At 40.7% G+C, this 14,320-nt stretch overlaps 1 protein-coding gene across 4 annotated transcripts in view; it reads left to right on the plus strand.

Moving 5' to 3' along the window:
* The window catches only part of TSPAN4 (tetraspanin 4), a 422,638-nt gene that overhangs the window by 39,055 nt on the left and 369,263 nt on the right, over window positions 1–14,320 (plus strand). The window contains exon 1 of one of the 4 annotated variants that reach the window (XM_069965627.1): window positions 893–1,166. The exons of 2 other annotated variants lie outside the window; for them this stretch is intronic. The gene's annotated coding sequence lies outside the window, so the exon portion shown is untranslated. Of the gene's footprint in view, window positions 1–892; window positions 1,167–14,320 lie in introns of those variants that run through there. One more of the 4 variants, XM_069965624.1, reaches the window with a different exon arrangement.

Raw genomic sequence — 14,320 nt, forward strand, 5'->3', positions numbered from 1 at the left:
TATTATCTCTGCTCCTGTAACCTTGGTGTTCCCAAACAGCTCAATAACTGTCAGCTGAACAATAGTTCAGCAGACAGTTATCTCCCCTCATTTTGTTTGGATACCGAACAAAACATCAGGGGGAAATTTTGTTTGAATACGGAACTGTATAGATATCTATCTCATATATTATAATTTTTCGTTTTACGCCGGTTACCATGTGGGTTATGGTTTAATAGTTCTGACATGTCAATAACAGTTACACAAGCCTGTACAGTGATCATAGCTGAACCATTCACCCGTGTGCCCATCACATGACTAGGACAGGGTTTTTCTTTTAGTTTCCTTGGAAGTTAACAATGACCACGTCTTTTGAATGACTGCGAGCAGAAAACTTTGAGAAATTGATACAGAAATCATATTGAAAGATGGCAAAACATTTCATTATCCAATGACTAGCCTATTATTTGCAGACACCAGAGGAATATATAAATGATTCAGTCTCTGAGAGGTTGAACAGGAGACATTCCCTCTGATATTATATATGACTTTGCTGAGTGCTGTCACGTTGCGAATGACTTATTATATCGGCCACAGAATCAATGCTGACCTTCCAGTGTTATGCATGACTATAAAATCCCAGAGAATAAATACTCAGAGATTCCTCATTCCGACTTTAATTCTAAATATAATATCTTCAAGTAAACTAGTTCCAGATGATATATGTGACACTTTAATTTGCACTGCAGTAACCTTTATTGGATCATTGCTTGGTCAGGATAATGTTAACCAAAAAGGGACGGAAAAAAACTTTTTTTTTTTCTTCATCAACCAAGACGTCTCAGCATCTGCTTGGGTTGGGTTATATTTTTTTTCTATCCCTTTTATGTTGTTGCTGTTAGAGGACACTTGCTCACGCGTTAGAAGCAGAAGACAATTACTCCAAGGCTTTTAAGAAGTTCCTATTTTGGATCTGCGTCTGACCCCTTCCGTTCAGTGCTTTGGCATTAAATCGGACAGTGAACACACTCTCTCTCTCTCTTCCGTTCTCTTGTCCTGAAAACCACACGGCTTTCATAGTTTCTGCAGGCTTGTATTCTCATCTCACTGCTTCAGGACCATAAACAGAATCTAACTTGCTGCAAAGGATTATATATACACCCAACACTTCCCAGGCGTTTGTAAAGGTAAGGTCGATGAAAAGAAGAGTGTTTAGTATATATAGAAGAATGAACTGGGGGTAAGTTCTGTGGTTGGTCAATTACTATTAAACTTAGCGATTTTGTGATAATCAGAGATGGGGCGATAGGAGTCGGTGTCCATCTAGAATGCAATGGAGGGGATATAATGGATACCCCCCGTCTCTCTGTACAACCGAATGGACACAGTTTGGGTGCCAGAACATGACGAGCATTGCAGAATGAATAATTGTTCATCTGACAACTATAAGGGACCAAGGTTGGAAGGGATGAATTCTGAAAATCATGATTACATGAAGTTATGGCCCTCAATATATCCCTGTTAAATATTAATTACATGCCTATAACTATTGCCATGATATTGGTTTCCTGAGCCAAGCATTATAATTTCAGACTTTATATTTGTGCGCTGTTGTTCTACTGCGCGGTTCTCCATACTACTCCAGCTGTACCTCCTTTCTTCATGAGTACTGTATTTTTTCACTTACATTTATTCCCTGTAGTATAATTGTATGTAATCATTTAAGCATATTTAAGAGTACATTGCAATTGCAGTACATGCAATTATAATAAGCATATAATTTCCTACCCATCTGTGATCTTTAAGCGGCGCTAAAATGCAGTGCTCGCACCAACTTTCCTACACTCGGTGAATGTAATTTACAAATGATTCACTGAAGTATGCTATGTTTTCTATTCTCTGCATTGCATTTCTCCCAAACAATAAAGGGAAGGTAAAAAGTTGTCGGAGTCCTATAATTGTAAAGAAAAAAAAAGCTGTCTATAGCTCCCAGTGAAGCGTCACCTTGGATTGAAATGGATTATATTGTCAGCAAATGTAAAATCTATATCATTTTTGTAGTTTATCTTCATATGGGTTATATAATATACTGGTCTCTAGTTACTAAGTAGTCTTGTGCTGCATTTAGAATTCAGCTCTGGTAATACAATGCACTCAGCTGCACTGAATCCTAGGAGTACAGTGGCTGCTCTAGGATACATCAGGAGAGCGGTCTTCATCCAGACACTGCACCAGCAGGTGTTACTGCCAGATATTAGCTCAGAAGCTGCCTTGAACATGGATTTACATAGAGTGTAAAGTAAAACACTGTTGTTGATTTAATGTTTTCATGAAAAGTCAGTCTATGTCAAAGCATAAAATCACATTATTGTCACAACTCTTCTACAATGCCTTGCTTCTCTATGAAGGAGGGAAAAGATAGCAAAGAACTTAGAAATTTTGTGGGATTTTTGAAACCCATTGAAGCTGCTTAAGTCATGTTAAGGGTGTGATTGTACTGTGAAAAGGAGGGGCATCTGTGTTAACATGGAGGCCTATCCTGAAACTACGGTACCACCATGGTGCACCATGTATAGCTAAATAACTTTTTCCCAGTGGCAGCATTGTTAATTGTTGCAGTCGGTGATGTCATTTAACAGTAGGGTAAGTTTTTATTGAACTATATACTACATACTGAAGGGAAGTTGATATCATTAAGGCCAAAAATTGTAACTTTTTTGTTATTTTTAAATCCTTTTGGTAGGGTTTAGCAAAAAAAGGTGTGGCCTCCAGCAACGTGACAGGTCTACTATAATCTATGGCAGAAATGGTATTTAAATCAAAGCAGTTCATAGCTGGCATAGATTTCATAGTGTGGTGCATTGACCGCTTTTTTTTTTTTTTTTTTAACCTAAGGCTAGGTTCACACTGCGTTTTTGCAATCCGTTTTTTTTTTTATCCTTTTTTTTCACAAAACGGGTGAAAAAAACGGATGCATTTGTGTGAATCCGTTTTGATCTGTTTTTCCATTGACTTCCATTGTAAAAAAACACAAATTCATCCGATTTTTTTTTTTTTATTTATTTATTTATTTATTTTTTTTATCCGTTCTCTGCAAAAAACTGATGAAAAAAACGGATTGCAAAAACGCAGTGTAAACCTAGCCTAAGCCACTCGGCGACAGTTTGGTCCAGTGGCATGGTCCTTTTTTTTTTTTTTTTTTTTTTTGGAACACCGTCCGGTTCCTGCGCTGAGCGCTGGTGTTTTCCCAAGCACCAGCATGGCTTGGAGCACAGGGGGCAGGCCTGCCACCCCCAGTGTAACCCCTCCCCTCTGTGACGTGGCTCCAATGATTCTAATGGAGCCGCATCATAGAGGGGAGGGGGTTTTGTCACATGGGGTAGTACTGCCCCCAGTGCTCTGAGCCAGGACAGTTTTTGGAAAAAGACCAGCACCCAGCGTGGGAGCGGGAACCAGACAGTGTTTCAAAAAGAGAACCCTGCCACTGGGATTCCCACGTTGGTAAATTAAAAAAAGAATTCCCATCCTGTGCCTGATAACCTTTTGTTGTCCAGAGATTTGGCTTAGTATATGTCTGCATCAAAATGCTTTTGGAAGAGTTATATGTGGCCAATCTGGTAAAGCATTGGAATTATTAATTTCTTTACATTTTTTTTTTTTTAACATAACTTGGTGACGTATTAACCACCATGTTTCAGCATTCCCATATACAGGAATTTAACTGTATGGCTGCAAATCTGCCCATTTTGCCTATAGCCAACTGAGCCATTACTTAGGGGGTATGATGGGTGTAACTACATAGACTGCAAAGAAGCTGGCTCTAGGCCCTGTTTATGTAACCCAGGTCTAAAGTCTTAGCCATGATACATATACCCAGATCTTATTGAAGTGTTCATTTTCAGAAGCACATAGAGAAATCGGGGGTGATCTTGGTCGCACAAATTTTTCCTTTATTTCCTTCATAAAACAAAACAATTAAGCAGCAGATATAGAAACATTACATATCACACTATTAAATCGGCGATGCCCTTCTTGCTGTGATGCAAAATATTAAAAAGATCCAGTCAGGCAGGGCAGTGACTTCGTTTCCTGACACTTTATTAAAATGTGAACCGTATTTCAGATTGTAATCTCGCATTGAACAGAGACGGAGATGTAACACTTATTTTCCTTCTACTGCGAGCCATTTTTTATGGAAGTCTCCAGCAGAAAGAAAAGAGTCGGAGCCTCCAACACTTAATGTCATCTCTGAAGCAGATCTCCTGACGCGAGGCAACAATTTGTGATGTCAACCTGACTTGAATGCAGAAATCCTACTAATGTGATGTGTAATGCAGAGTGAGAGGGGGCGCCACTTTAGGTACTAATAGCCAATACAAGGAACATTGGAAAATAGACATAATTGTGTAGGTAATGTGTTGTATAGAAATAACAGCTGAGAATAATTTATTTGCTTAAATGCATTGCATGTATGCTGATGAGATTGTGGAAGAAAGTACAAGTGGGATGTGTGGGAGGATAGAATAATAGACTCCAGAGTGTATTCTCTCTGCTTGTCATAGAAATGGTGCAAAGTTTTTAATTTGGCTTTTTAAAAAATCATTTTAAAAAGGTGGCGCTAGAGAGAACAATCTATTGTGCATGCACTTACCATTGAGATATTGCCATAGAAGTTCCTTACCACCTGGATCTACACAGTGAGTATCCGTCATGTAATGGTTGAGATCTAAGGATCCAATTTTTTTTTTTTTAGGGCTGTCATGTCTGGCCCCATATAACATCCACCATTTCCTTGTGTCTATCACCATTTTCTTCTACATTGCTAACTAGGCATTGATGCTGTCCCTTTCCAAAGGGCTCCCTGACTATGCTAATCTAAGAGTTTGATGGACAGATTGGCCTCTAAGAGTGAGACCAGCATGTCAGAGCCATGACTTTGGGTATTGCTGATGTCTCTGCAGTAGCCACCATCTCCTCCGATCAAACTAACCCTACCTAGCCTTTCCCAGTTCTGTCCCTCCCACATCCTGTTCAAAGATACCATGACTCCAATTGACAGTGGAATAAATGGCTACAACAGCTTAATATTCTTTATTAAAGCTTCTTTTTTAAAGTGCTTGACAGTATAACATTACAACAGCATATAACATATCAAGTAATCACCATTGAGCATACAGGGAGGTCTGGCAGGGTCCTACTCTAGCAGCATGGGTAACTAACTCCTCTCAGCTCTAACGCACCGACTTGGGGGGCTGACAAATGGCACATCAGATGGCACTACCAATCCCCTGTTCCTTGGGACCAACACCATATCGGGAACAAAACCATATACCTCCATATCCCTTTTACCAGATCAAACTTTTGCAGTACCCTGCTAGACCTCCCTACCGCCTTGTTTATAGGCTCCCATGCCCTGGTGAGTACCCCTCTTCTCCATCCCCATTCTCCACCCCCTTTTGAGACCCGACCCTCCTACGCTTAGCCCCTACCTGACCTCTGCCTCCCCCCCCCCCCATACCATTCCTAAGGCCTTTACTCCCCAGGTCAAACCTTGTCATGTGGTTCTCTGTTAAGCTGCACCCCAAGTGGTCTGCCTTTTTCTGTCAACACTATAACATAAGATATAGAAAAGTATTTCCCAGGGACTGCTAAAAGATGCAGGTGTGTCAATAATGTGGGGACCCCCAGATGCATATTTAGGTATATAGAAGTCTATCAGGGAAACTTTACACAAGCTCCAACACCACTGCGTTCATTGACTGTCTGGAGCAAACTTTGGGGCCCATACACCGCAATATGTTGTACAGTGCTACAAGTCCTCACCCATTCCTTAATTTTCTCTTCTTGGCCGCCTTCTGTAGCTAATGTTCCGATTAGTAGATAAATTGTAGGTCTATCAATATATCAGTTTGATAGTTCTTGCTGCAGTATGTATTAGTGCTGCTGGATATCCATTGTACTACAGCCTTCCTCTACATTGTATATACTAGTTATACCTCTAGCTCACTTCTGAATGGAAATAGAGAGAAAGACGTGTTGTTTTGATCTTTTCTTGACAATAATGCTGAAGCAAGTTAAATGATTTATTTTCAGGTTAATAATTAAGGCTTTGTCAGTCTGCAATTCTTAAAAAACAAAACAAACGGGACTTGTTTGCACACTCTTTTCTTGTGTTCTTTCTTGTTTCCAGGAAGTTAAAGAGTCGCTGTGTTTATAAATAAATTTTGAAACGTTATCAGGCTTGTCAAAAGTTAATGATCGCTGTGGATTTCACTGCTGAGACACGCTGTGATCAGGAGATATAGCCGGTAAGAGAGCGGCAGCAGCGTCATCCACTGTCAGGTCGCTCACTAATTCAGACAATTTAGCCTCATAGATTTCATTGCCAGAATTACTGCAGCTGTTACGGAAATACGGCTAAAGAGTGGGTTGCGCTGCTGCCGTGCTCTCTCCCTGGCTATATCTCCTGATCACAGTGGGTCTCAGAAGATAACATGTAATTTTTAATGACCGATACTCTTTAACCCTTTAAGGACTGAGACAGTTTTAATCTTTACGCTTTCGTTTTTTCCTCCTTGTGTTTAAAAGGCCATAGCGCTTGCATATTTTCACCTACAGACCCATATGATCCCTTATTTTTTGCAACACCAATTATACTTTGTAATGGCAGACTTAATTTTTCCATAAAATATGCTGCAAAACCCCCCAAAAATTATTTGTGCAATGAAATAAAAAAAAAAGGTGCAATTATTTTTATTTTGAGGGGTTTCGTGTTTACACCATTTTTCCTATGGTAAAACTGATGTGGTATTTATGTTCCTTAAGTCAGTGCGATTAGAACTATATGTCATTTATATGACATATTTTATCTGACTGCTTTTAAAAATTTAAAACCTTTAAAAAAAACAGTACCTTGGTTGCATATATGCCACTTTTTTGATGACTTTTTATTACATTTATTCTGGATTTTATGTAAAAAAAAATTTGCAATTTTGCACTTCGGCAGGTTTTTGCACTTACGCCGCTTACCATGCGAGATCAGAAATGTGATTATTTAATGGTTCGGGCGATTACGCACGTGGCGATACCAAATATGTGTTTTTTTTTTGTTTTTTTTTTATAAAATGGAGAAAGGGGGGTGATTAAAACTTTTATTAGGGGAGGGGATTTTTTATTAATAAAAAAACCCCTTTTTTTCTTCTTCATACACATTAATTAGAAGTTCCCCTGGGAGACTTCTAATACAACTACACTGATCTCTCATATAGATCAGTGTATTATACATAATACAGCACTAATCCATTGGATCAGTGCTGTATTAGTCTCGTCTGCAGCAGACCAGATCCATCGATTGCCGAGCCCCGGCGTGCTCAGAAGACGGGATCTCCCCTCTGCAATCGTATCTGGAGTCTGTGTTCAGACCTGTACTGATTGGGAGAATGAGCTGGGAGAAGACCCTGCTAAGCGCAGTCCTCTTCTGGCTCTGTGTCACATGATCAGTCAGGCTCATAATGTATGTCTATGAAGCTTGAAGACTGGTGGAAAGTGGATGACGGCACATTATAAAATGTTTACTATTCGTTGTTTTGTTTTGCATTAAGCAAAATGCAATTACATGCAAATGGTTTTTAGAAGCTGTCTCAAAGATCTGTGTATCAGTGTTGGTCAGTCAGCTAACTTTATGGTGCCTTGTGCAAAATTGCCCTTAGCTTTCCCAGATTGCTGAATTCCAAGTTTACCTAGTTATGTTATCATAAATCCACCCATATACAACAAGACAGACTTTCTGTTTAGGCTGCTGGGAAAGCTGAGTGACGACACCGTGCTGCCGCAATAGCGACCCCAAAGCTGATGATGGATACACACAGTATCACTGATGCAGTCTGGATATTTTATATGATCATATCTGCTTAGATCCCCAGTTCTCATATGATAGAATAACTAGTTAGATTTGTTACCCAGGAGCCAGGAAGAGCTGGTCAAGAATCCCTGGAAAGCTGTAATTGACAAGTCTACCATGTTATGCTAAAACTTCAAAATTCTAAATCTTTTTAGTTAGGCAGATTTACCTTCCTGGGTCCAGGGAAAGCTGGGTAATAAACCATGTGGAGGTGTAATAGAGATGGCTGAATATTAAATCTACCTAGATAAACCCCCCCTGCTCCATGCAGATAAGCCTTTCAGGAACCCAGGAATACTAAGTTACACACACTGGCCAATACTATCTATATAGAAAGTGTGTATTACTCCACAAGGCACGGAATTCATCATGTTTGTCACTGTCAGTGAAAAATCTTTCAGGCTAAATAAATCAAGAACCTTGGAAAGCAGGGTTACACTTTCTGTAGGTCTGCAAGTGTAAACTATTTTACCAGTACTACTGTATATAACATATATACTCACATACAGATAAAGGTGTGATGTGTCCTAAGCAGCCTCCTCCGCAGGGCACTGTCCTCACAGGTATTAAATGAATGGGCTCTAAGCCCCGATCATATCCCTGAATTTACAGTTGATGGTGATGGTGAGCCCATAAAGAGATATCAGTTGCTTCCCTGCTAAAGAAGGAATCAAGACAGATGTCTGCCTTTATGACATTGCATTGTGTAATAGACCACAACTTCTAAGCAAAATGAGTGAAATCCAACTCAGAGTCACCCTCCAGCACTCAGGTGAGGAAAAACACCCTGTGGAGGAAACCTTGAGGGAGCCATGGCTGGAGAGCTGCCCCTCCCTTGGGCTTAAGGGGTAATACTAACATAACATACTTGGCATAGCATACTAACAAAACAGACTATAAATATACTACACCGGATTTGAAAGATCTGGGTGCCATATCTGTCACCTTAATAATGGCTAGGCGGTACCTTTTCTCCCTTTTAAAGATCCAGGTCTACCTTTTGAGGTCCCTTTTCCCCTCCAAATTACATCAAGAGTAGGAGAGAGTCAAACTGAAGGTCCTCTGGCATATCCAAGATGGCAGTAATCCAGGCAGCCTGGCTTTCTTTTATGCAAAACACCTTTATGCCATAAGCGATTGTCCACAGTTCCTGGTTTCCATGGTTACCACAGGTGCCCACAGTGATCTGGTCCTTTAATGACCTTTGCACTAAAGCACATCTCCAGTCATTAAAGGGGTAGTGCGGTGTAAACATTTTTTATTTTTACTAAATAACACACATTACAAAGTTATACAACATTGTAATGTGTGTTATTTATGTGAATGACCCCCTTTCCCATGTTTCCACCCCCACCACTAGACCCGGAAGTGTAATTCTGCATACTCACAGAAGCCCCAGATGTCTTCTGATATGCTCAGCCAATCGCGGCTGAGCAGCTGATGACGTGCGGGATGGGGGCCAGCATGAGCGAAGGCTGGAGCAGTCAGGCCAGCCTCCTGAAGAGTGACGTAATCATCCCAAGATGGCGGCCGTCACTGAAGGGGTCAACAGTGGTTCTGTGAATATGCAGAATTACACTTCCAGATCTAGTAGCGGGGAGTGGAAACATGGGGAAGGGGGCCATTCACCCATGTTGCCGTATTGAGCCTGACCCAACGCTTGTGCTAAAAACATTTCAAGGAATATTCAAATTGAATACTCTTTCAAAGTGTGTGAACATAGCCTGAAACTGCAATCCATTCTGCGTGCGTCATGTTATAGAGCAGGAGGAGCTGGGCCAATTGACATATAGTTTTGTGGGTTAAGTTCCCATTTACATTAGACACATTCATTCTAAGCTTAGTAGGCCTACTCAGTGATTGACAGCTCTATGCATTTTTATCCACAGGCAGTTGTCAATTACTGACTGGCACCGCCCACATGACTACTTAGCGCAGAAGGAGCAAAAGTTTACATGAATACAAGACAAATTATCCTGGAACTTTTGCAACTATATATATATATATATTATAAATCTCAATCTGCACATCCCCTCTTGCTCTATAACATGCTGAACATAGATTAGACTTCAGGTTCCCTTTGGAGCAGTAGACATTACTGACGACTTATTTTTAATACGCCATGCCATTCCAAGTTCTGGCACCATGTGATGCTGATTTGACTTACCGAATCTAACAGCGTCTGCTATGTGGATTGAAAGTCACTTTCTGTTTTAACTTTTGAGAACTGACATTGCACGTCCCATATTAAGAAAAAGCCTAAGTGATAAGGCAAATGCACTGGGATTTGGCAGGTCAGATTGCTGGTCATATGGTGTCCAAGCAGGGCAAGAATGGGACCATTGCATGATTTTGCATTATGCTTAGTGCTAGCTTTAAATATGTCTTTGTTTATAGCACCCTATACCAAATGCAGTCATATTCTGGGACAACAAATGCTGTCTACAGCTTTTCATTTTTGACATGCTAAATAATGGATCAGAAAAAAGAATGTAAACTTCATTCCATGTAGAAGAGCTGGTTTTGTCATTTGGCACCTGTCATTGTTTTTAAAGATTGGTTTTAAATAAAATTGCAGGTAGACCTGCTGAGTTATCTCCGAAAAGTTTTATAATGCACAGAAGGTCCAGGTCTGTTACTTCTCTTCTGTGTATCTGAAAACTTCTTTCCTACACAGTGTGCACCTGCCTTACTATGTATGAGTTTACCAGCAAAGTATTCTGGGAGGAATCCATATCATTAGTAAAAGTATCTTTATAATAAAATATAATACAATGTGATCTCTTTAGTTATAGTGGCCACAGGTTGCAAAATGAGGCTATGTTCACACACAATATTTTTGCTCAGTATTTTGTAACCAAAACCAGGAGTGGATTGAAGACACAGAAAGGCTCTGTTCACACACTGCTGAAATTGAGTGGATGGCCGTCATTTAATAGCAAATAATTACCATTGTTTTGAAATAATGGCCATTATATGCCATTAAATGGTGGCCATCCACTTAATTTCTGCAGGGTGTAAACATAGCCTTTCTGTGTTTTCAATGTAGTTGAAGAGAAGGACAGAGGAAAAAAAAAGGGTAAAAAGTCAAGCGCACACCAATGATATAATGCAGAAAAAAATAAGCTTTATTAAACACCGGCTGAAAAAAAAAATCCCAAAAAAGGAACACAGCAGCACCTATGGTACAGGTTTAACTGCACTGCTACAAAATAACAGGCCAAATGGGCCCACAAACATGGGACTAGGGGAGAAAAGGTGGCACAAAATGTAACAATAAACAATTGATCCTTGATACAATATCAGTCATACCCACAACAAATGTCACATCCCCACATAGAAGAAAATGTTCTGCTGTGTTCCTTTTTTGGGATTTAATATGCTTAAAAAAATTTTTTTTGTTCAGCAGGTATTTAATAAAGCTTATTTTTCTGCATTATATCATTGTTGTGCGCTTGACTTTTTATCCTATTTTTCCTATGTCCTTCTCTTAAAGTGACTGTACCACCAGGCCCAGGCAGAAGCACTGGAGGCGGGCGGACCCACCCTTAGTGGGAAGAAACTCCAGCCCCTCCATGACGTCACTCCATTAGAATCAATGGAACCCTATCATAAAGGGGCTAGGTTTCTGTGCAAAATACTATGCGGTAATAGTTCGAATTGGGTCGATTATCGTTCCATGGAATAGAGACAACGATCAGACGATAATTGCTAAACCATTATCGGGCCGTGGAATAGGCCCAGTAAACGAGCGCCGATCTAGCAGATCGTTGCTCGTTTACATTATTGATTGGGCCCCCATTGGCCCATGGAATAGGAACCTTACAGTGGTCTTTATTGATTAATTTCTAAAACTGCATCCATTGCCAGGGACACTGGCAGATAACCTGAAAGATCAAGACAAACAGGGACATTTCATTGTAAAGTATTTATAGTACATAGGTGCATGCTTAATAGAATATAGAATATTCAAAGAGGATTCCTGTTGACCCACACAGACTCCCAGGCGAAAAAAAGGATGGTAATATTGGTGTCTGTTCATGCACGATATCGGCTGACAAACAAACAATCACAATGGCAGCAATATGCTGCCGCCGCTCTGCCTGACAGGAACTGCGGCAGCAGATCGCCGCTACCTTCTATGGACAATCACCCGGGCAGCCCCTCCGCAGTTCCCCTGCTCTTACTTACTCTCTGCCGGCACGTGTAATAGCGCTGGCAGGAAGCGGGGAACGAGGAGCAAGCAAGCGCTGACCTGACAGGTCGGCGCTCATTTGCTCCTCGGAATCGCCCTGTGTAATCCTTACAGAGCTTTTCACACAGCTCGACAATCATGCAGATGGCGCTGCACAGACACTGCTAGCGATGTCCATGCATCCATGCAGCCCTTGCTTTATCAGCTGTCAGCCGCACATCACCCATCACACATGTGTGGCTGATGATTTTTTTTTACATGTTGAAAGACTGCAATCATATTTCCTTTTTAAGGGTATGTTCACACTAAGTAAAACAGGCGGAATTCCGCCTGCCTCAGTGTGCCATAGCCTGTCTATGGGAGAGGGCGCGCTCCTCCGCAGCTGCCGCTCTCCGCTCAAAGAAGTGACATGTCACTTCTTCGAGCGGCTGCAGCAGAGGAGCGTGCGCCCTCTCATTGCCTCACAGTGGGAAACTGAGCACGGCGTAATTCTCCCGTATTTGCTCAGTGTGAACATACCCTTAAGGGATATTCCCATCTTGTAATGATGTGTGGCTATGCCTCCTATGCAACTCCTGTTAGATTCCTTTTTATAAGGTGAACAGCTTCAAAGTATGAGGTGTTTTATTGCTGTAGGGTTTTGCCTAGCCCTTTCCAGCTGAGGAATGGTTAAGGAGGAGTATAGATCTCGCCTCTGTTAGGCTTGTTTGCTGCTAGGAGTTACACAATCTTCCTGTAACGCTCACATTTTATTTAGTTTAGAAGATCTGCCAATGCTCTCTTGAGAAGCTAAAAAGAAAAAAAATATATATATCCAAACATCTGGTGAACTGTTTTTCCAAGAAGTTGGCTTTATTTTTCCATGGTATTAAGAACATTCAGGGCTTGGCGTCAGACATATATAAAAAAAAATCAGGTTGAGCCCAGGCAGGCACGGAAGATGACCCATGACCGTCTTCTTTCATTGTTGCTTCTTCTATTCATGAAAGCGATTGCTATGCTTCACTTTGTGGACCTTCTTTAAAGGCTGATAGGATTATCTCCAAGTCATAGATACCGGGTTGAGGTGTAACAGCAAGCTGAAAAGGCCGTGTGCGCTGTGCTGACCTTACCTGCTGCTTCACATTACCATAAGGAAGAAAGAATGATTGATCACTATTTCATATGTTTCCCTCTCCTGAAAAAAAGTAAGAAGCAACACGAAAAGTTTTATGGAGATTAGTGCTAGGTGGTTCATTCTGCGCACTAGGGGCAATAGAGGGTCTGGCACAGAGACACCTGTCTATCATAGGCAACATTTAAAAAAAACAAAAACCTTGAACCTGTTGCTATAGGAATGCTGTAGAAGTGAAGCTGAGCAGAAGAATTCATAAATTATTTTATGGGAAAGGATTTAGTATAATTTTTAATCTAATGAAAATCTCTGCTCATTCGGGGCAGAAAAAAATCTAATAGGCTGTACATATCAATGATTGACAGTTGTTTAGGTATGCATTACAATGCCAAGATAGCTGTCAACCACTTAGTAGGACTGCCCACTGGACTCCTAAGCCCCAAATGAGCAGAAGTATGTGACGAAAAGTTTTTCTAAATGTTTTCTTATACTATATATCAGTCTTCCTGCCCTATAACAGAATGGCTGTAGACTGTACTGATATACTGATGGGGTAAGTATATTGCTCCGGGCATTGTTCTGCTGGGAAACTTAGCGTTCTTATCTTCTCCCTTTCCGCAATTCTAATAGCCCTATTCCACGGAACGACTATTGTTCATAAACTCGCTCCAACGACCGATCGTTAACGATAATCGCTTTGTGGAATTGGTGTAAACGAGCGAACGACAAAGGCGAAATCGCTATACTGTCGTTCAAAATTATTTTTCAGCATGTCGAAAAAAAGTCGTTGGTCTTCGAAAGATAATTCGCTAATCGGTTCGTAAAATTAGAAATCTTTCAGTCGTTCGTAAAAAGGTTTTAAAAAAGTAGGTGTGTCGTATGGTCATGATCACCCTGGCGAACGTTTTAAACGACCATGCAACGACCGCAAAATAATCGTTACACTACATATATCGTTCACGTTATGTGTTATCGTTCGCTAAAAAAATTAGTTTAGTGATCGTTAACGAGCGGTCGTTGGAGCGAGTTTATGAACAATAATCGTTCTGTGGAATAGGGCTATTAGAAATAGGACATCATGGATCCCCCCGCCCGGCAGCAGAGATGACAGGAGTGCAGACGACAACTACTC

This window comes from Dendropsophus ebraccatus, chromosome 4 (assembly GCF_027789765.1).
Source record: "Dendropsophus ebraccatus isolate aDenEbr1 chromosome 4, aDenEbr1.pat, whole genome shotgun sequence".
Taxonomy (NCBI): domain Eukaryota; kingdom Metazoa; phylum Chordata; class Amphibia; order Anura; family Hylidae; genus Dendropsophus; species Dendropsophus ebraccatus.